The sequence below is a fragment of the Heterocephalus glaber genome, unplaced genomic scaffold, assembly GCF_053883595.1.
Source record: "Heterocephalus glaber isolate CG9 unplaced genomic scaffold, H.glaber_assembly_v1.0 deba00001586, whole genome shotgun sequence".
In the NCBI taxonomy this organism is placed as follows: Eukaryota; Metazoa; Chordata; class Mammalia; order Rodentia; family Bathyergidae; genus Heterocephalus; species Heterocephalus glaber.
Window position 1 is genome coordinate 18077874 of NW_028258364.1, and position 24365 is coordinate 18102238.

The 24365-nt window shown below is 34.8% G+C and overlaps 1 long non-coding RNA gene and 1 pseudogene across 1 annotated transcript in view; one reads left to right on the forward strand and one right to left on the reverse strand.

Moving 5' to 3' along the window:
- The window catches only part of LOC110343964 (uncharacterized), a 39268-nt gene extending 22272 nt beyond the window's left edge, over nt 1–16996 (forward strand). Inside the window, exons 3-5 of the long non-coding RNA XR_015443941.1 lie at nt 252–385; nt 865–1117; nt 16424–16996. This is a non-coding gene — a long non-coding RNA (uncharacterized LOC110343964). The remainder of the gene's footprint in view (nt 1–251; nt 386–864; nt 1118–16423) is intronic.
- Nucleotides 16997–17756: 760 nt separating this feature from the next.
- LOC101703057 (large ribosomal subunit protein eL6 pseudogene) lies at nt 17757–18605 on the reverse strand (annotated as a pseudogene).
- Between the last annotated feature and the right edge of the window lie 5760 nt (nt 18606–24365).

A 24365-nucleotide genomic window follows, 5' to 3' on the forward strand; every position in this document is an offset into this window, starting at 1 on the left:
AAACGCAAAATGAGTTTTTACTTTTTAACCTTATTTGACATTTTATTTATTGTAGTGCACATATTGAATATGAAAACATAAATGCCACATCTCTTCACTAAAAACAACCTGTGCTAGCCCCATACTGATATAAAGGACCTGAGTGAAATAGCAATATTGCTATTTAATCACAGAAACTGAGTGTTTTGATGCTGCTTTTGTTATTTATGAGGACAACAATCCGGTTTATACTTTGCTACTCTGTACTGCAGATATGGAAAATGATGTTGAGAACTGATGAAAATAGTAAAATATGGATAAAATAAATTGTGAACTAGCTCTGAACAAAATATACAAAGACAAACGAAATAGGAGGAGCTTCATGAATATATAGAGCATCATAAAGGTATTTATGGAATTAATTGCCTTGTTCTGAAATGTATAATCTTGTGTAAGCATGTTACTGAAGTAAGTAACAAAGACGTTCCTCAAGGAATAAGTGTAAATATTGAAATCAGAGAGTCAGTCTATAAAATAGAGCACGTATAATAGGCAATACAAATTATCTTCCATTTTAACTCTCAACAGTGTATGTCCTTTTAGCTTCTTTTTATTTCATAAGGATAACCTATTAGGTGAAGACTTTAAAAACCAAAAATTATAAAACAAAATCTATTTCAGCAGTATGTTCAATACTGTATACATACTGACAAATTGTCCCTCGCCTACTACTTTCATAATCATGCAGTTAACATCCATTATTTTCCTCTTAATAAAAAGAATTCTATAATAAAGTTAGAATGGAGCCAGAGTAAATAAATAACCTATGTTAAAACATAACCATATTTGGCTTTACTCTAAAAAAAATCTTTATTTTAATTCAAGTCCTGCATTACCAAGGAGAGGTGGCAGAACCGGCTGTATCTAACAGAGGTTTTGAAGATCTGAAGATTAATGGAGAAATAATTCACAGAAACTCCAGAATAGCAGTTTTCAATCTGGCCTGTGCTTTGGAAATCACCAGTCTTTGTCAGCTCAAGCTGTGGTAGTGAAATAGCCAGACTGGGTGACTTAAGCAAAAGAAAGTTACTTCACTAGATCTGGAGGCCAGAAAGTCGAAGGTCAAGGTACTAGCAAGGTAAGTTTCTTTCTGAGGTCTCATCACTCCGTATGCTCTTTGCAGGCAAAAGGAGGGGAAGCAAGAGCTAATCACACCATGAGGGTCTAGCTCGCAGGACCTCATGGAACCCTAATTACCTCCCAAAGGCCTGACTCTGACAACACGCATTGGAGGTTACCGCTGCAGCATATCAATTTGGGGCATATAAAACCATGCAGCCCATACTGTAACCTGAGCAGCTTTTAAAACAAGCCAATCAGCCATCTTAAAGCCGAATACTTGAGTCCCTTCCTCAGATATGGTGACTTCATTGTTCTGGAAGTAAGCTGTACAAAAGAATTCTAATAATCTCCTCAAGGTACTGTGATATTTAGTCAGGTTGAGAACTCCTCGGTCTACAGCAGAAAGACAACATTCTTATGCATTATTAATACAACTTCTTTCCATTGAGTCATATGCCTTTCTTATTTTATTCTTTTGCATTTTTGACTCAACATATTTTTTACAAAAATATTACAAGAATAGTAAAAAGTCCCATATACACTTTACTCAGATTGTCCAAGTGTTAATACATCACCACATTTGCACTATTCTTTCTGTTCCTCCCTATGTAGACACACACACATACACACACACACACACCCTGAGGGCAGAGAAAGACACTAATATATTCAGATGTGATTTTCCCTTTACACTTAAAAACAACAAGACCATTTTTTACATAAAGGCAGTAGAAATGTCAAAATAAGAAATTCACACCAGTATTGAATGAGTTCAGAACTCATTGTCCATAATTTGGCAGAGGAATTATATGAGCTGAATGCACTTTAAAAGAACAGCAAGTACAAGATCACTCTGAGTTCCTTTCTCTTTCTGTTTCTTAAAACAACAGACAAAATTATCATGGGAAAAATGTCCTCCCTATGCGAGAGAGAATCATACTTATCATCAAGAAAGAGAAGTTGAAGCCCAGGGAAGTCTATACAAAGAAACTTTCTCTCCCTGGCCACTTCTCTACCCAGTTCCCTGAGTCCCAGCCCCTTTGCCTTTTCACATTTTTACAATGACCTACTCTTTGTCCAGTTCAGCCTCTGTGTCTCTGGATATTTGTTTCCTTATGAACATTCCTATATCACATAAAATTTGTAGTTTTAAATAAATGTGTATGTTTCTCTCTTGTTGATCTGACACAATTCAATTCTGGGGCCCAGAAAAAAAAAAACTAAAGTAAACTACACGGTGGAGGTAAAATTTTGCCTCCTGTGCAATATTATCTTTAATTTGCACTGTTTAATTTTTCTCAATTGTTTCAATAATGTCCTCTACAGCAATCAACCTTTCATGGACATAATCACATGAGTTTTATCCTTCAAAATATAAAGCTAATACTATTTTCTTACTAAGAATTTGGATTGTTTACAAATACTATATTTTAAAGTTTTGGATAAATATTAATAAGTAATAAAGGTCTGCAATTTTTTCTTTGTAGTCTTTTAAGACTTGTTAAGCTCTGCAAAACAAATTCATGACAATCTATGATTTTAGAAAAATCCATGGATACATTAATATGGAAATGAGACATGAAAAAAACAAAATAACGCAAGAGCTAGGTAAAAGAATAGAAAAATGTAAAAGATAGAAACTGGGTGCTGAAGGACCATAAAAGCTGAAATGTCTTAAAATTTTGTTTGTGCTGCACATTATGCTTTGTGTACTTAATTTTACTATTTGTAAATTACTGTAGAAGGAGTATTACTATGCAGTTGTATAACTAGGGCTAACTATATTCAGTAAAATTATCTAACTAGCCTTTAGTTTCTACAGCTCATAGAAGGCAGCACTGACACGTGAACGCAAGTCATGGACTCAAGTAGATCTTCATGCTTTGTTGCTGAACCATTTCTCAAGTTAAGAGGAAGGGCTTCTGTTTAGTAGAGGAAAGAGAAAAGTCTTCCATAAGGAAGAACCTGATCTGAAGGTCATTTGACAACAAACACTGAGGCTCAATTACATGTCAATATATTGAAAGGAATTTCCAATAAATTTACCAAAGGGGTTGCATTGCTGTTGGATGAATATGGAAGAAAAGAAAAATTAGAAGTTGTAGCTTGTGTTTTCAAGAACACATTAGGTTCTGTAATTTTAAACGGATGTAAGTATACAGATCCTGGGCAAAGTTTTCCGATTAGATACTGTATGTAAAATTTGTGCAATTAGAAAGGGGAAGAATTAATCATTAGGAATACTTTCAGATTCACTGAGTACAAGTCATTATGACTAAGCTAATTATTCTTCTTCTGTATTTGAATTTACCTTGATATTTGCCTAAGTTTTTAGTTGAGTGAATGCCTGACCACTGTTTAGTTATTGGGGTGTGCCCATCGCGTGATTGTGGGTACTGCAAGGGATGAGAGAATAATATACAAAGAACAAGGAATAAAGAAATAAGAACAAATGGTAGTTTATTACTTGGGAGGCTGAGAATTGTTCTTAGCTCTCTCCTGGCTAAGGCCACCTGATCTAAGCTCTGTCCTGGCTAACACCAAGATCTCTGGATTAGTCAGCATTTATGATTATACAGCATTGCAAGGGGGTCATAAAAGCAGATTTAGGAAATAGCAGAACCAATGCACTAATGAGCCAGGCTGTAAAAGGGAGGAACACTGCTTTCTTGTGAAAGACAGGTTAGAGTTAAGCCACCTGTGTTATCTTGTAGGTCATAGGTAACAAGCCACCTGCATTATCTTAGCTAATGTTTGATCTTGGAGAATGGCTGCACAGAGTCATAATCCCTCAGCTGTAGTGTTTCCTTGTTATTAGAGACATCACAATCTCATTGATCACTGAGATCTCAACTGTGACTGTTAGCATACGGAAGTCTGTCTCCGTAATCACCTGAAGGCTCACTTAGCAAGTCCCACTTAGGCCTTGAAATGACTCAGAATTTTAATAAATAGCCAAATTTATTAGCCAAAACAATAATATCTAAAGCCCGCTCAGTGAGATTTCAAGCTGCAGTTTTTCGTAGAGCTTAGTAGATAAGAAAAGACGTGTGGGTAGTAGAAAGAAGATTACAGAGATATTTGTTCAAAATATTTTAATCTATAATATGAATAAAGATATTGAACACATTTTATAAAATTTGAAAATAACATGAAATGGCTATAGTTTAGTAATAAAATCTAAATGAATTTTAATGTAACAGAGAAATCACCCCTGTAAGATGACTTGATAGTGAGTAATATTCACTCTTGCATTTGTTCCTACAGGTTAAAGAAAGTAATAATTTGATTTGGCAGCAATACTAGAAAGTGAGGAGACATGGCATCTAAATAACAGTATCTGATGTCAGTCTCAACTTTCTGCAATGTATTGGTGCTAGTACCAACCCATTTAGCCTATATTAACAAAATGGTAGCTTTTAAATTTTAATGTTAATTGAAAGTGTTACCATGCTATTACAGTTGTAGAATTTCTGAATTAGTGAGATGAGTTCAAAATAAAAACCTTTCTTATTGCAGAGCTATTAAGAAAATGGAATGAAATGAAATTATTTTGGAGGCTATGTATTTTCACTTGTTATAGTGCTAAAAAATCCAAACTCTGTTGAGAATATATCTAAATAAATGATTCACACATAGCAAGGGTATATAATCCATTATTTCAAATACTGTAGATGAAGCCACTTATGTATATTTGGTATGTTATTTAGATGATTAAATCAGCATAGTATAAGCCAGGAGTTCTCCACATTTAGGCCTTAGGACCCCATCACACTTTCAAATGTTATAAAATACTTTAAATAAATGTTAAAGGTGGATTGTAACAATATTAACCACATACAAATTAAAAGAAATATTTTGAAATTATGTATTAATTTAATTAAACAGAATAATAAGCATATTTAATGTAAGTAACATTTTATGAAAATAGCTACATTTTTCAAAAAGTTTAGTAACAGCAGCAATATTTGCAAATCTGTTTATGGCTAAGTCATGAGAAGAAAGCTGGATTATCATACCTGCCTCCTTATTTAAGCCCTTATCCATTATCCAAAACCATTGTTTTGGTTGAAATATATAAAAAAAATCTAGGCACACAAAATTATACAGATAGAAAAGAGAGAAATATTTTAATACCATTTCCATAATTTTGTAAATTCTTCTTTGATTCTATTCCAAAACTCAACAAATAATGGTCTATTAAAGATTATTCTCAATATGTAATTTTAAAATATCAATGAATTTTGTTATAGTAAAATTCATTGATCTGTCTTTGCACTTTAAAATATATATATATTCCACATAAAAATTTATACACCTTGCATCCTTCATTTAGAAAATATTGATATACTAATTTATGAGGATCTTCTTGATGTTGATATATTTCATTAGAAATCACATTTATTAATGTTACTACACTACAGAAAAATCTGTAAGTATTAGGAAGCTATGAAGTTCACAGCAATGGGTAAAACATTTTTAAATCTAATTTGACCTTCAAGTTCAAATTTTATTTTTTGACAACAAATTTTGTCAGTAGTTTTCCTTGAAGTTACAGTATCACTCCATTCATTTTTTGAGAAAATGTCTGCAAAACACCTAAATGTGAATAAGTTTGTATGAATATCATTTTTTGAGAAAATAGTAGCATTTTATAAAAAGTGGTCATTTCAGTTTATTACTGAAATAATTGCTGTTTTTAGGGCCTCTGTCATACTATAATACTTAGCAGAAGGGTGTTATATGTACTTCATATTTAGTCATAAAGAGTGATAAAAAGATTTATATTCACAGGTAGAAATTCTTTAAACTAATATTTTTAATGTTTTATTAAGTGTAATCTTAAACTGCTTTTGTTTTCCTGAAAATGGGTGGTAATGAAGAATATAATTACTAGTATACTGTGATGCTACTGTCTTCATTCCCCCTCTTGTCTGTCTTTTTCTCTTGGACTAGTAATGCAATTAGCATACATTTTAAAAAGTAACTAATGTCATAGCATTAGTATGCAAGTAATTTGGATCTCATAAATCCCTGGAAATTCTCAGAGTACCCTGGGGTTCTGCAGAACACATGTGATAACTTGTTGACTTGTTGGTTAAAAGTGTGGAAGAATAATTACTGAGCATGTAACAGCTCTGATCCTGTGACTGTGAGCGAATTACTTAACCTCTGCACCTTCTTTTACTAATCTGTAAAGTGGAGATGATGACATAGCCATGGGAAAATTAGACCACACCTAGCATATAATAAATGTAAAACACTAACTGTGTATAAGAAATATTCAGTTTTTCTTTGCTCATACTACTAGTATTAATAAAACATACTACCAGTTTGTTAATTGGTGGGAGTACTATATATACCAATCTCTATGTTAATTATCCTGCTCTGTTACCTCTAAAATGTTTAATATGTTAAGCTTTCCTTTTCTGTGTGAATCAAAAAATGTAACAGTTTGTCTGAAAGGAGTTTTCTAAAGAACTAGTACCACAAGGCTCCGATTAAATAATTCATGATGTTTTAGAAATAAAGAGTTTTCATAGATAAAGATTTTTTGAAGAAGTCAAGACTGCATACCCAATGTAAATTATTTTAAAACCTGATTTTGCATTTAGTGAAATATTAAAATGAGATTTTTATAGTCCATTCAATAATTTTGAATTATGCATAATTTAGGTAAGGAGGAGAGAAACTGGCTCTACTTCTTGAGAGTGGAACTATTTCTGTACTCGTCTTTAGAAAATTTGATTTACCACATATGAAAATATTATCCAAGTAGATAGCATATGAGCAATGCCTTAAATGAGACTGTTCTTGCCAACACAAAACAATACTAAGGAAAATGCATATGCCTGGAAAATAACTGAAAGTACAAGCTTTGAAGACAGACCTGTGTTTGAATCTCAGCTTTCGCTGGGATTTTGGCATTGACTTAATTTCTAAGTTCCTCATCTGTGAAATGAGAATAACCTGAGAAATTACCTCTCATAATTATTCCTGTAAGGACTAAATGTTTGTACAAGTAAAATGATTAGCCACTAGTATTTTGTTACTTGATTAAATTAATGAAATCTTAGAAGGAAAAAGAAAAATGAGACTGATACTGCTTCACACGCTCAAAAGCATTAAAGTCCATTCAAATGCATGATGATGATTACATTAGCATTAAGAGAATATCTCAGTTTGCCATGGATGCTGAAACAACAGGAATTTCTTCCTTCACATTCTGGAGGTAGAAGTGTGCGATCACAATGTGAGCAAGATTGATGGCTTCTGAGGACTGTCAAGGAAGGGTCTGCTGCAGGCCCCTCCCTTGGCTTCTAGATGGGGATCTTCTCCCTGGGTCTCACAATCTTCAGTCTGCACAAGACTGTGCCCAAATTTCTTCTTTTTCTAAGCACTCTAGCTGAAAGCCCACTCTACCTACCTAAATTGTCTACCTCTAAATAAGGTCACATTCCAAAGGACTGGGTATCAGACCTTCACCGTGGCTATTGGAAGAGAACCAATTTAGTCCTCAACAAAAGTACCAATGAAGTTAATTTTAAAAAAGAGCCTGTATGATGAATATGATTTTAGAGACAATGTCTTTCATTACTCAGAGAGAATTTCCTGCAAAATTTTCTTATAAGTTTATCATTTTCTTTAAAATCACCAGAATACCATGAAAGCTATGTATGTGATTCCTTCCTATTTTTATTAGTCTAGATAATCCATCGGATTTTAATTTCATAAATTGTAAGAATATGTACTTTACTCTAGCATGGGGTTTTATTGTCTGATTCACCACCTTAATCAACAAGGCTAAACTCCTTGAGGGAAGACACCATGTAGCAATTATTTTGTCCCTATGGGGCCTTAATATGTAAGGTAAATCCAAGCCTTTGCTGAAAAGAATTTAATCAAAAACCCCTTAAAAAGATTTGAGAACTGTAGTCTTCACATCTCTGCTTTAATTCAGACTGAATAAATTAAATATGTTGCACTTGTAGCATTTAAATTTATGTATTTCCTCAATACTTGCCACCACAATACACTGCCTCTTTGGCTAAAGTTTTCTTCCCTCTGTCTTCTCTTCACATACCTGGAAAAGTCTTTGCGATCAAAACCCTTCTGTACCACTTCTTCTAGTTTCACCTTGTCATCTAATGGAGTATCTTTTTATTGCCTCTGTATCATTTTAAGTAAATAAGTACAAGGCACTTACATTTACATTTATTCACAATTTGACTGCTAACCAAATAACTTTCTGAAAAGTTGAAAAACTTGTTAAATGGATGTTACCAAAGTCTACATCAGAAGTCTTGGAAACTATTGCAGTAAAGAACTTTTCTGACTTTTCAGAAACCCAAGATAAAATAGGGAGGAATAGAGCAAGTTAGGTTCACAGTTTCCAGGGGTTGTGGGGCTCTCATGACTATCGTGGTGACATATCTATGAGATGTAAAGAGTTCTCGCAATGAGACCTTTACAACATTTTGATTAAGATAATCACAAGATATGGAGGCCCTAGGAACAGAAAAAGCCTTTAATTGTGTGCAGAGATTAGCTCTTTAGGACATCCAATACTATAAGTAAGATCATTGGAATGTCTACAAAATGAAATGTTATTTTTCATAACCCATCTCACCAACTGTACAAATACCTAGAGCCAACCAATTCTTATCTTTAGTACATTCTACTTCAAAAACATCTCAAACGCCAGATGTAGTGGTACATGCCTGTAATGCAGCAATTGTGAGGCTGAGGCAGGAAGGTTGTTGCAAGTTCAAGGCCAGTCTATATTACGTAGTGAGTTCAAGGTCATCCAGAACTATATAGCAAGATCTTGTCTCAAAAAAAAAATCTCAAAGACACACTGGACAGTGAGAATTCAATGTTCTATCAAAATATGTGGTAATTAATAATTATATTAGTTTTCTTTAACCATTTATAGTATTTTGTGTAAGTGATATTTTAAAAGATACAATGAGTATTTTAATTTTGGAAATTTGGCTTGCTCTTCTAAAATAAAATTAAAGCAATTTACATGACAAACAACTCTCCATGTTTTCAAAGTACATTTAAAGTGAGGTCCTATATAATATGTGGAGTTTCAAGGATACCGACACATTAAAATGTAAGGGAAATAGTTAATGAATTTATTAAATTTTACCCTGTTTACTCTTTTTTTCAGTTTTTTCATTAGTGCATATTTGTAGTACATAATGATTACATCCCTCATGGGGAGTTGCTACATGTAGATAACACATCTTAATTCTTTTTCATCTACTTTTGCTCCCCTCCCTCTATCTCTCAGTCCTTTTCCCTTTTACAAAGGATCTATCTCCATTTTTCTTATTATCTGTCTTTTATTTTGGCCTTTATTTATATTTTGGGTTTATCACATAAGAGAACAACGCAACTTTTAAGGTTGTGTGTTGAACTTATTTCGCTTAACATGGTCTCAAGGTGCACTCATTTTCCTACAAATGACTGAAGTTTATCCTTCTTTGTGGCAGAGTGGTGCTCCATTGTTCATAAATACCACACTTTCTTTATTCATTCATCTGCTGATGGACGGTAAATGATAGGTCGCTTCCAAGATTTAGAGATTATGAATTATACTGTTATAAAATAGATATGCATGTAATACTGTAATATGATATCTTTAACTCTTTTGGGTTAGTCTTTAACCCATTTATATCTTTAACTCTTTTGGGTTATTTTTTAGTTTGTCTGAAACAAACTAGATAGTATGTCATGGACTTGTGGGCAGCTGAGAAACAATAAAGTGTTAGAGTATTTAGAATAAGTAGATTTGCAGTTATAAATTGAGACTGAAATGAAATAATACTCATAACTATTTTGCCAGGAGCTTGCCTACTTTGAAGCACTGCACATTTTTGAAAACAATAGGGTTTTCTTTCTTTTTGTAAACACTTCTATTTTAATTCTGAAGTCCAACATAGATCACATAAAGTGAACTATTTTGCAGGTTGCTGCTAGTCGTCTTTCAGTCATATGTGATAAAATACCTGAGGAAATCAACTTAAAAGATGAAAGGTTTATTTTGGCTCACAATTTCAAAGGTTTCAGTCTATAGACAGCTGGTACAGCTGCTTTTAGGTCTGGGCTGAGGCAGAACATCATGGTGGGAAGCAGTTAGTGGGGCAAAGATGCTTGCCTCATGGTGGCCAGGAAGCAAAGCGATGGCAAGAAAGGGGCTGAGGAGGAAATATATCCTTCAAGGCTGAGCTTAGTCTGTGTACAATGGTAATTAGTAATAAGAAGAGAAATAAAGCAGGTGGAAAATAGTACATTCTTAAAGGTTGTAATTTTGTGTAGATGATGAAGGGAGGACTCACAGAGAAAATGATATTAGAACAAAGTGAATAATGAAAGAGGAGAAGGGGAAGCAACGTATATATCTGGAGGTAAAACATTTCATGCAGAGAGAAAATCTGTGCAGATATAGGGAGATAAGATATGCCTAGATTTTAGAGGGGGCTAGTGGGACTGGAGCTTGACTGGTGGGAGAATAGTTAAAAAATTTCAGAAAGGAAACCTAATCCCTGTGAGGACATGAAACTTTATAAAACAGTAAACTTTTTTTTGTCTTGTTCTTTTTTCTTCTCTGGAAGAATTGGGAAGACATGATAGACCTTTGAGAACAAATGCAACATCATTTGACCTGTCTTCAAGTAGAATCATTCAGTATTCCAAATAGACTGAAGGAGGTAAGGACAGAAGTGGTAATCAAGTTGGAAAGTGATGCCACTAATCCAAAAGAAGGCTAATGGTAGCTTGTACTAGGTTGGTTAGTGGTGTAGTAGCTACACAAGGATCTAAATAGCAGTTAGGCCCTTGAGCCACCAGAAGTTTCTGATAAGTTAAATGTGGCTTGTGAGAAGCAGAGAAGAGATTTTTTAATGAACTAGGTGAAAGTAAGAGAACAATTGTGAGAGGACAGACTGAAGGGTTGGGAAATCATGTCAGTTATAGACATTAATTTGGGGCACCAGGCAGGCAGTTATACATATGAAATAAATACATGCCAATATAAACTAGACATCCTCAGTGTGGAGATGTTCAAAGTAACTGTACGAGATTATTGAGTAAGTAAGTTACACAGAGAGGACCAAAGTAATCCACAGAATGAGGCCAGGTTGTTCCAGTTTTAGGAGGTAAGAGAAATGAAGAAGAACATGCATAGAAGAAGGTGATACAGTAGCCAGTAACAGAGCTAGAAACCAAGAGTGTGTGCATCTCAAGAGACTATCCATGAAGAAAAAGTGATGACATTTGCTTATTAAATATTTTATTTCATTCTTTATCAGTTTTTCTTAAAAGCACTCAGTAATGTTAGCTATTATCTAGCTTCTAATTCACTAATTTTCACTGGTTTCTAATCATTTTTTAACTTCTTAGTCAAGTTTTAAATCTTAATGGGCATTTTTTTATTTCTGAAACTTATACTTAGCTCTTTTTCATATATTATGGTTAATTATTTTTTATTTTATTTGTTTTTCTCTTAATCTTACAGTTTCTATTTTATATATTTTAAATAACTTTTAATACATCTTTTCATAATGCATATTAGTTTGCTTTACTACTTTAATTTCAGAGGTTCCACTGATTTTGCTTATCATAACAATGACTGTCTCATGAGGGAGTTTTTTCTTGCAATGTTTTATAATTTTGCATTGTGAAGTAGCCTTCTTGAGGTTTTATTGTAAAACTATTGTGGCCTGCACACCCTACCGAGGTCACGAAACATGAAGAACACACCGAATCAGCCCACTGCAGACAGGCAGGTCTGCGCACACCCTACTGAGGTCACGAGTCATGTGGAATAGACCGAATCAGCCTGCGCCCCGGCAACAATCCACTGGACACCCCCCCACACTCCTTTGTACAGCCACCTGGGTCCACATTACAAAGATGCAGACAACACCTGACCACCAGACCACAGTACTGAGTCCCACGGCTCCTGGTCCAGAGGCCAGAGAAGCTCAGCCAGTTCCAGAACCCAGAAGGAAGGCCCCCGCCTCCATCCCAGGCTCCTAGGGCAGAGAAGCACAGCCAGTCCCAGCACCCAGAAGGAAGCTCCCTAGGGAAGGTGAGCCACGTGAGTGCCAGAAGCACCCCCCCCCGCCCCATGGAAATGAGAAAACACATAAGCAAGCCTCAAAAACAGAGTTCCAGATCACCTACAGCAACCCCAAAGGGAAACGAGATGGAACAATCTGATACTCCACCACCTGCACTCTCTGAAGTGGCAACAGAAGAAGATCTGGGAAAAATGAAATCAGAAATAATTACTCAGATAACAGCAAAGATTTTTCTCATGGTGCAAGACATGATTAATAAATCTAGAGAGGACACAGATAAAAAAATAGAGGATCTGAGGAACATGATGGAATCCCAACATACGAAACAAATGGAATCCATAAAACAGATACAAACAGATTTCCAAGAGATTAAAAATTCCATCGAAAGTCTGCGCAGCAGAATGAACCAATGTGAGGATATAATTTCACATACAGAAGATAAGATTGCAATTGGTGAGGAGGAAAAGAAAAATTGCTTTAAAATTGTAAGGGAACATGAGAAATCAATACAGCAGCTGCTAGACAATGCAAAGAAGAATAACATAATACTGATTGGAGTCAGTGAAGAAAGAGGAGAGAGTGCAGATGACATAAAAAACTGTTCACAGAAGTGATGGCAGAAAACTTCCCAAGGAGGGGAAAAGAACTTGACATACAGATAAGTGAGGCATATAGGACTCCAACTAGCCTTAATCAAAAAAAAATCTACACATAGGCATATAATAGTTAGGATTCCAGAAATCTAACAGAAGAATAAAATTCTACAAGCAGTAAGAGAAAAGAAACAAATCACATACAAAGGAAAGCCCATCAGAATCACAGCAGACTGCTCAATGTAAACCCTCAAGGCAAGAAGAGCTTGGAGTGATGTATTTCAAGCCCTAAAGGAAAACAGCCTCCAACCCAGATTGATGAACCCTGCAAAACCCTCTTTCAGAATTGATGGAGAAATAAGATGCTTTCATGATAAAGAGCACCTCAGGAACTTCATGAATACCAAACCAGCACTCCAAAAAATTTTAGACAATACCCTAGGAAAAGACAATGAGGATCACAACCCCAGGAAACCCAGCAGAATGAATCCATTGGGCATGACAAGTTAAACGCAAAGGGGGAGAATCCAACAACAACAAAAAATTAATGACAAGGCTTTTAAAACTTTTGACTTCATCTCCCTAATGAGTGTATAATTCAATCTTATTATTGTACTGATTAGTATTTTTCTGATTCTAGAGTTGCACACCATTCCTTGTGCTATACTGGCTATTTATCATCTTCTTATGTCTACATTTTAATTGGGTTGTCTATTAATGAGCTCTAAGAATTCTTTATATATTCTGCTCATAGGTTATATGCATTGTAAATATGGTCTGTTTAAGGACTACTTTTCATTTTAATGGTGTCATTTAAAGTTCTAAATTTTGATAGAATCTCATTTATCAATTTTTTTCTTTAATACATCTTGTTTTTTGTATCCTAGGTAGTTCTTGCCTACCCTGAATTCATAAATATTTTCCCTTATAATTTCTTCTTAAAATTTTATACTTTTAGTGTTTCTTATTTAGGTTCATAGATCCCTTCAAGTTATTTTCATGTATGGAAAAAAAGGGTTGAGGTTAATTTTTTATATACGGCTACCAGGTGTTCTAGTGCCATTTGCTGAAAACACTATCTCTTCCTTGGCTCTTGAATTGAGTTTATATTCTATAAAATGCTAATGTTAAATAGTCTTTCAAAATTCAGTGGACCATATATGTGTGGTTCTATTTCTAGATTCTCTGTTTTATTCCAATGATCTATATGTCTTTCCTTATACCAACACTTCCTTGATTACTGTAGCTTTAGAAGAAGTCTTAAAAGTAGGTACTAAACGTCTTACAACACTGTTTTTTTTTTTAAACTTTTCTAGGTCCTTTGTACTCCTACGTAACTTTTAAATTTCAGTATCCAATTCTTCATTTATACCAAGTATACACAGATCTGAATTTTTATATATACCTTGTGTTTTCTAATCCTACTAAATTCAAGTACAAGTTCTAGGGGCTCCTAGAGATTTCTTAGTATTTTCTCTGTAGATGATCATTTCATCTACATATAAAGATTTTGCTTCTGCCGTGCCAATCCTGTCCTAGTTGTATCATTTTATTGCCAGACTATTTCGGTGGGGACTAGGTTTCAAACTTTAATGGACAAAGAGTAAGCATATCTGCCCTTGTTCCCCACCTTCAGGAGAAAGCATTGTATCTTCTCCATTCATATAAGGTGTTCTCACTGGAAGTATGGAGTACATGTCTTTAATCTGTTGAGAAGTTTCTGTTCTACTTCTAGTCTCCTGATAGCTTTTTCCATGAACAGCTGTAGAATTTAGTCCAATACTTTTTCTCCAACTAGTGACAGGATCATATGGCTTTTTCCTTTCCTCTATTAAAATGATGACTTTTGGGGGTGGATCTTCCAATGCTGAACCAACACTGCCATCCCTATAACAAAACCACATACTGCCAGATCTGACTTCTAAGAGTTTGTTTTGTTAAACAAATTTCTATCTATTTTCATACTTTTTTCTTCTATTATCTTTATCCAGTTTCAGGATTAGCACAATGTTGAGTTCCTAAAATGAGGGGAGAAGTTTCTGCTTTAATTGTTTGATATAGTTTATCAGTTAAAATGTTTATGAGCCTCCTGTTGTCATATAGGTAGGTTTTCAAGCTAGGAATATACTTTCTTTAATAGGTGCTGTTCAAATTTTATATTTCCTCCAGAGTTAGTTTCATTATTTTGTCTTCTAAGTTACTTCTTAGAAGTTGTCAAATTTATTTCAAAAAAGATTTTTGTAATATGCTTTCTATATCCTTTTAAATTCTGTAAAATCTTTGGTAATATCTCCTAGATCTTTATATTGTAATTTTAAAAATGTATCACTGATATTGTGTAACAGGAAGAAAAGGTCTAAAAGAGCAGGGGAATTGGGAGGGGTAGGGGAAGGGAAAAAAGAGAAAAGAAAAAATATGAGAAGAGGAAAAAAAATGGAAACAAGGTCTTTGCAAATAGGGAAGGGAGGGCAAGGGAAGGGGAAAAAAATAAGAACCAAGAAACTCATGTAATGGTACAAGATCCCAATGATGAATATAACTGTATTTTATACCAAAAATGTACCAATAAACTTAATAGGGGGAAAAAAAAAACTATTGTGGCCAGGCTCCTTCCAAGTATCCTACCCCTACAACTGCCTTAAGTTTATAGTTAAATTATTTCTGAAGGGTTTCGAGAACCATGCTGTTAAAGTAAACTGAACCAAGTACCAGTCGATGCAGGCCTATTGTTTTGAATTCTCAAAATACTTTTCCTCACCTAGATGCATGAGGATATAGTGGCTTCCTCATCATATTCGTATTGCACAAGCAACCTCCTATGTGCATCCATTTCCCATGAGTGCAGTCTTTGAGGCCTCAGCTCTGAGTGGGAGTCCCAACCTTAAGTCGTTACTCGGGTTACAGCAAATACTAAGATCTCCATGCAGGGCTACAGCCAGCTCTTTATCTTACATTGTACATTTAAGTCCTAGTTTTGATTCTGTTGCCTGGGGGTTCCCTTTTCTTCATTGTGAAAAGTTTTCTTAAACTTTATCCCACATTGCTAGGCAGAGTCAGTATGTTTTTGGAGGCCAGGGTCAGGGAGTGGAGTTACATTATTTATTTTACCACATTACCAAAGCCAGAAATACTCAACATATATTTTCAAGCCTGAGATCCTATGTCACAATGAATTAAGAAAATGGATTATAGCTGTATCGATTGTATACATAAATGTGTATTATTCAAATCCACATAATGGGAGATCACCCTTTAGTTTATATGTATGTACAACCCAAGGTGAAACTCTCTAGGAAAACCAAAAGGTGGAAAACACAGTGATATTATTATTTGGCTATGGAATCCTTATTTTTCTGTCTTTGAAAGTAGGCTTTTCTGCAACCTAGCACGTGACTTTCATGATGCTTGTAGGACATAGAATAGATGAAATAGAAGCAATATATTCTCAGCAAACAGCTGAAGTAGTCTAGCAATTTTCATTTCAAGATCATAGTCCTGATTCTGTCCCAGTATACTTAAAGTCGTTTGTAACATATTATAACTCTAAAAAAGTTCTACAATTTCACAAATTTGATTAAGCTGAGAAGATGAAACGAGTAAGAAAAATCTAATTGAATTTTGCTTTATCATTCGTAGAACCCTGTGCTTGTTTACATCAGATCTTCAATTCAAATATCAAAGAATTTCATTCCAACAAGAAATTGTCTTCGACTTAGCATTAAGAAGACCCATGTAATTTGCGAAGCCATTTGCCTGTTTAGAGAACCAAAAATGTGTAAGCAGAACAACACAAATTGTTGCAGAACTGTCAGTGTCATTTTAACATGGTTAATGTTCCGGCAAAATAAATACAGGAATCAGGACAAGAATGTGATTTTCTCTGCTCTAAATGGAGCCTTTGTTTTAAGCATCCATATTGCATTTGATAAGACAATATGGATTTAGTTCTATTTTGTAACTACAACTCCAGATTTATAAATATATTTATGATAATTCAAATTACTGTGTAAGCAGATGTATTTGAAAAACAGCCTTTTGATTCTATATGATAATAAATCATTGTTACAGTTGTTTGTACTATTTACATTTGTTGAAACTACAAGATCATAAGTAACACAACTATTTTATAAATGAGGTGTGAAGTAACTGAGAGGAATGTTGAAAATTTTAGGCACAACCAAATTATTTTGAGAACAAGAACACAAAGAACTATAGCCTGTGATAATCCAAGTAAGCTTGAATCCTGATATGTTGTTCTATATTTAGTAACATTTATATCTAATTAAGAAAAATATATTGTATCAATGACTCGGTTTTCTGCAAAATATCTAATTAATTTAAAATTGATTCTAAACATTCCTACATAATTCCAAAGCCATTCATATTATTATTCTCATGCTGCCAATAATAACTGGACTCCTTCAGTGAATTTAACTGTACAATGGTTACAAATTAATGCCCTGTGTCACTTGACAAGACAGGTGGACACCCAGTGGCACCAGAAAAATAGCAAACATATGTACCTGGTTCCCAGGCTGAAGATCATGTCACTGAGTTATGTGGTTTTGTGAAAGGACATACTATGTCTATGTACCACATCCTTTCATGACATATGTATTCCATGTGTATAATTTTGTGATGAATTCAATACTTTGCTTGGGCCCTATTTGTATCTTGTGATAATACAAAGAAAATTCTAACTTAAGATAGATTTTAAAAGTGAGAACAAAAATATTACTTAATCAAAACTTAATGGACAGCATTTTTCAAGGATTAGAACTGACATGTATTTGTAGGGGTTTTTTATAATATATACAAATATTAATTATTCTGTACATATTTTGTCCTCATTGCTCTATATAGCATTTTTTTGCATAAAAGACAAAAAACTAATCTAAAAAGGAATGGAAACTATTTGATAAAATGCTTTGATTTCTTTTTTCAACATATCAGTTATTTAATTAGGTTTTTAGTAAGAAATGTAGAACACCAATTCGTGAGGGTACATTCCATTTGTCCAAGCAAAAAGGGGTCGCATGTAGCCCTGCAGCTGAGAAACAGCTTTGATTTTTGGTAAAATCTGCAAGTCCACTGCTTTCTGATCAACCTTGCGCTGCTCTGAAATCTGGTATCTCTCTCGGTGTTGAAGATCTCACCCTCCTGGTGTCTGGGCTTCCGCAGCTGCTGCTTCTTGAAGTAAGCAGCAGTGAGGTGTTTGGGGATTTTCACTTTGCTGAAGTCAATTTTTGTGGAGATGGCAATGACAAACTTCTGGTGTGTTCTACACAGAAGAAGTTGATTAAGGTTAAGAGGCCCAGTCACAAGTAGCAAGCCACTGGCCAACTGCTTCAGGAAAACCACTCTCTTGCCTCAGTGGCGCCCAGTGAGGACGACCAAGATGGCACCGAGAGTGATGCTAGCTCGCAGTTTCCTCCAGTGCTGACTGAAGGGTTTTTTGCCGTGGCTCAGTAGCTTTTGGGGCACATCTTCGGTAGGGCAGTATCTAGGCATTTTTCAAAGCTTAACCACCAGGGTACTGCCATTCTTGTCACCACCAACTGGTTTTGTGACAGTAGCAAGAACCTTCTTTTTCTTCGCAACCTTGGATTTAGCAGCAGAGTACTTGGTCTTGTACAGAGCCTTTCTGGAATACATAGCAGGTCGGGAATATCCACCAATTCCTCTAACCAGGACAGTGTCTCTTGGACTGTTTAGCCTTCTTCACATTATCCTTTCTAATTGTGGCAATGGCATCAGCCTTCTTGGCTTCAGTTTTCTCCTCTTTAGGATTGGGCTTCTCAGCTTTTTCACTTGTCATGGCGCAAGATGGGAAAGAGCTAAAATGCTTTGATTTCTTGGTAAGGAAATATTTGTTTGGATTTGCAGCTATTACAGATTCTCTGTTTATCCATTACTTTTTCAAAAATTATTTGAAGATGAGCAACACTGCTTTTTGCCTCTTTATTACTTTTCAGCATTGTCAGAAAATTTTCTATAATGGAAAAATTACTTTAGTCAGAAGTCTTTATTGCATTTTTTTGTACAGTTTAACGAATAACAATTTCAAAGACCACCTCAACAATAATCCTGCTCTCATTATTGCTACTATATATCCATCATTGTAGACAGTACTTTTTTCTTCACTGTGCTTCACCTTAAAAAAAAAAAAGATTCTTTGTCTTTCAGTGAAACTATACCCATTGCTGCAATAAATTCCAATCCAAGAAACCAGTCAGTCACAGGTTGAGATAGTATTTCATCCACATAGTAAATGTCACATGCTATGGCGTCTGAGGTCAGGCATTCCATGAACATTAAAATAACAGTCATATTTCATTTTAATCTACTGATACCAAATTCAACAATATAGAAAATGGACCTTCTGGGGTATTTTGTTGTTGTTGTTCTTCCTGTTGTTGTTTTTGGGGTTTTTTTGTTTGTTTGGATTTTGTTTTTTTGTTTTGTTGTTTTTTACAGTACTGGGGATAGAACTCAGGACCCTGCACTGGTGAGGCAGGCGCTGCACCACTAAGCTAAATCCCTGGCCCTGGACCTTCTGTTTTTATAAAATAGAAAGTTTGAATTGAACTTCAATTTGGGTGATGAAAAATAGAAATGTCAGCTTCTGCTATGCCAATTGTGAATTCTGTAGGGCTTCACAGCTATGGAAAGCATTTGAATCTGACACTATCAGTTGGAGGAGTCCATTTCCAAGTCCAAATCCCAACCCGATGTGTGACCTTTCAGGCCAGACCAAAGGCAATTACAGACTTTGCCTGAAAGGCCCTTGGGGAGAGCTGCTATCCCAATACCACACTGGTACACAGTCAGTGCACTGTGATTTTCTGGAGAGAGTTGCTGTCCAAAATTCAAGTTCCTCCAGACCAAGTGGGCATGCTCATGGGTAGCCCTAGCCCAGGTGTCTCCATAGGGAGGCTTCCAACATGAAGATTCAGCTAAGGCTCTATGTAGGCACCTCTGCCAAGACCTTCTTAGTGCAGGACCTTGACTATGACACTTTCCTAGACTCTGACTTAGTAATTTCTAGTCTTTGTCTTCCCCTTTCACTTCTCTTAACCTCTTCAGTCCATAAGTAGGGAATAGACTTTTGTTTGAGGCTCCTGGGCAACTAGATGACTTCTTATGCCCACACCTGCTGCTGCTTCTTGTGTCAGTGAATTATCAGAAAGCTGGTTAATGTTTTTATCCCTTACCCCACTATTACAGCAGACAAATAAAAGCTTTTATTACTTTTGGTGTGGGTTACTGGGCTTATTGATCACTTTAACTCACAAGAGCTCAAAGTGGTTCATAACTCGTTTCATTTGATTGTTTCTCTTGAACAGCATTTTAGTAAAGCTAATGACAAAGTTCAATAAGTATTTTTTTAATATTGCAAATTTTACAAAGGAGAAAATTACCTTTCACTTATCAGAATATATCAATATATTCACAATATATACATATATATATATCAATGTGCATATTTATGGATAAAGCAAAGAAGAATGATAAATGGTCTACCTCAAAATGAGGCCATATAAAATCAACAGTTAAAAAAATGATGCCTATGATGTTAATACAATCTTTCCTGTGCTGAAAATTACTGTTTTGATTTCCATTATTGTATATTAAAATATGTAACTTTATATAATAACAATGCCATATTCACATACTCTAGCAATTAATATAATATAAATGTTGAATTTTCCTTCTTGACACATTAGCATTCAACTTAATCTCTCATGAGAAAGAAGTTGTTATTATTCAAGCTACATTAGTAAAGAGACCAATATTATGAGCAGGAAAACAAAGTTTCATTGTTTAACAGATGCCTAATTAGGGAGTTGAGCACTTGAATCAAGTGAGGCGTGGAAATGGATAATGTAACATTTACATGCAGAGCACATTATTTATCAATAAGGTAATAAATGCTTCTATGAAGAAAAGCACCAAATCTCAGTTGAATCTTGAGCTATTAATTCTTCTTTTTTCTTGTTTAATAATTTCAACAGCAGGACAGATCAACTTTGCCATTATAGCTTCTGTTAAGTTAAACAATTGATTATTTTTCCCAGTGGGAGAAAAAAAATACCTTAATGACCATAAAACTCGAATCTTGCAAAACTTTATTTTCAGAGACACACCATGAATATTGCTAATTTTAATGAGGAGTCTGAAATACTGGTGAAATAAAGCAAGTTTTCAGGCATTGTTGAAATCCACAAATGAGCTGAATTAAAAAGATAGCACTGGTAGAAATGAAATGTTCTGTAAAAAAACAGCTGCTTTGTATAACGCATGTCTAACAAATAATGGATCACTATATTCTTTTTCAATTTTTTTCACAAAAAGGAAAAAGTTTTTAACTTTTTTAGATTTTTACCATATGCATAGCAGGGCTGAATATTTTAACACTACTTCTGACTTTTGAAAAAATAGAACCATACACTACAATTACTTAATTACAATTATTCTATATAAAATGTGCTATTATGATGGAGCACAAAATGCTTTTCAAACAATCATTCTGCCATTTTGTGATATGGTAAGTGACGTTTAATCAGACTGTAAAAGGAAGTTAGGGATTCATAATCACAACAGAAGTAATGACATAAATCAATGTTTGTAATTTTCGGGAGTCAGTGTACTATATGCATATCAAACTTGACCATTTTCTTAATTAGAATTCTGTAGAGGAAAACCAAAACAAATAGAAAAATACATAGAGTCTCTGGAAATTCAGATTCCTTCACTTATGACCTATACATCTATCAGTTTATCCTATTCATCTTCCTATTTTGCCTTCCTTAGCTCTTTACATTTGTGTTTCTTCCTCAATATCTTTATTCCTCTCTTTCTAATGCAAACTATTCTGTTGTTGGATATTCTTCATGTTGTTTACATGTATCTTCATAAAAACAGCCCTTGCCTTTAGGGTCAAAAGTTTAAGGAAAAATGGTACCAGATATGTCTCTATGACTACATTCTAAGGGTGTGCTTAGTTCATGGTAAAGACAGCTGAAAAGACAGTATTTGTTTTGACATCTCAGTTTCAGGAAACCAGGTGAACCACTGAACTTATCTGCATCAAATTAAATATGTAGAGGAACAGTAAATAGTATATAATTAAATATTAGTATGTGTATTTGAGTACAGCCCACAGTTTATGGCATGCTTTGTGCCATGGTGGTTATTTCAGTTATTAAGGATCAAAGCAGTTTAACCTGATGTTCATCTTTCCCATCCCAACTTCTCCACCTCTGGAAACCACTGCCCAGGTTTGTGCAGGCTGTTGTATTCTTTGCTCTTCTCACTACAGCATCCTCGAGCAGAGGGGTTTAATTCCTGGATTGGTCTTACAGTAACTCTTTCCCCTTCTAAAATGCTGTGGTGAAACAGGAAAAAAATAGGACAGAAATGTCAACTTTCTCAACTGAGCTCCCCATACCCAGACACTTCTATTGATTATTGCTCTCTTTGGCTTTTCTCTGTGGTCATTGATGACCTCCATACATCAGGTTAAAGAAAAATTCTAGCTCTGTATTAAAGCTTCCTGTATCTTTTTTGGAAGACTTTGAGGTGGTGCTCGGGTGTAGGAGTTCACTTCACAGCAACCATAGTAGTGCTTGACTGTGGTTGGACCAGTCCTATCCCCTCAGAATATCTTGGAGGTTGTCAGGTCCCAGTTATTGGAAGCCCTTTTCAGAATTGAGGCACATCAAGCCTCTTGGTCTTTAGGGGTCAGCCCTTGATGTCAATTCAAACACATTCTCAAAGTCACACTATTTTGTTTCACAAGTATACTTCTTTAAAAATACACTGATATGAATGAGACATACAGGCTGCTGTGTCTTTGTAGAGGGCATTAGAAGGTAAGTGTGTAGTGCTAAATGCAGAAGTATAAGTGATTTCAGGGAGCTTCAACAATCCATTTAATTTTTAAGGCATGCTCAGAAGAAATCCCAGAAATTTCAGAGGACTACTGAGTAAAAGAATTATATCACTTAGGATTGTGTGTGTGTGTGTGTGTGTGTGTGTGTGTGTGTGTGGAGAGAGAGAGAGAGAGAGAGAGAGAGGATCAAGGTAACAGTATTCATTACCAACTTTGCAGTTACCTTGACAGTCAGAATTAGAGAAATTCAATAGAATCTGTTTCAAAGTCAAATGATAGTAGTTCTCACTGAATCACAATGTAAATTGAAGATGTGGCATGTCAGTTTCTGAGCTACTGCTAAATGCCTCAAAGAAACTAAAATGGAAGGAATAGATTTCAAGATGGATATATTTCTTTTTCAATATACTTGGATAGAGAATAAAAGACCTATTGTGATGACAGTTAATCTTCTATCTTAGTGGAAATCCATGTGGAGATGTGAATGAAATGTTCTCAGTTTTGATGAAGTAATGTATGCATGTATTTTTCTTACCTGACATAAAAAGCAACTGCCCTTTCCTTATTTGTGTTAGATTTGTTTCCTGCTTTTTGTAGGGGGGAAAAGACATTTTGAACCGAGATCTTCTTCTTGAAACCTAATTTTGTCTGAGAACATATTCTCTTATAGATAGCTCTTAATCTATTTAAACCATTATATTTTTACTCCGAAAATATTGTTCAAGTGCAACTTCTCTTAGCTTCCCTTCCCACTGTTATTCTTCCAGTACAATTATGTCATTATTTGTAATTCCTCTTTCAAAAGTATTTAAGTAAATTTATTTGGTATCTATAAATGCTGTATTTGTACATCTGTTTCCTCTTCTACCTACTATGCAGCATATCATGGTAGGCAGTGTTGGGTCTCTGTACAGCAGCTGTTTCCCCCTTTCTTGTGTAGTTTACAAATTCTGATATTATCCTCATCTTCAAACCTGGGGCAATAATAGTAGTGACTTTGGAGAGCTGGACTGATGATTAGATGAATTAATATGTGTAAAATCCCTAGTATAATGCCTGCTAGAGGAAATGCTTTGGTTACAGTTATTGTCATCATTATTAATATTCAGGCAACAATTATTATTAACATTATCATTATTCTTCTTCTTCTTTGGTCAGCCTCAGAGGAAGAATTCAAATCTGGAGGGCAAACATGAGAATGGCATTCTTTTTTATCAGTAATTGAAGAGCGGTTATATGACTTTAGTTGGTCAATAAGATGTTACTTGATCTCTACTTTGAGGGTAAGATTGGGGAAGATTGCATTGGAAAATATTCTTTTTCATTCATAAGAAGAGACTACACAGAACAAAAAAATTTGTTTTCTACTCAAACCTCCATAACTGCATTCTACTTAGGATGATCCAATGTAAAAGTGATGCTTAGGATTTTGGCCAACCTCATGGAATAAACAAACAAACAACAACAACAATAACTAATGCACAAAGGATGGCAGAGCAAAAAGGGCAGAGTCTGGTCTTTGATAATGTGAATGAGTATCCAGAAAGCTCTGGGAAGGCTTAATTTCAGACATTTTCTTAAAGAAAAAAATACCCATATGGTTATGTGAACTTTATTTGGTTATTATCTTACTTGAGCTGGAAATATTCCTTACATATATTATCCCTTGATGCCCTCACCTCT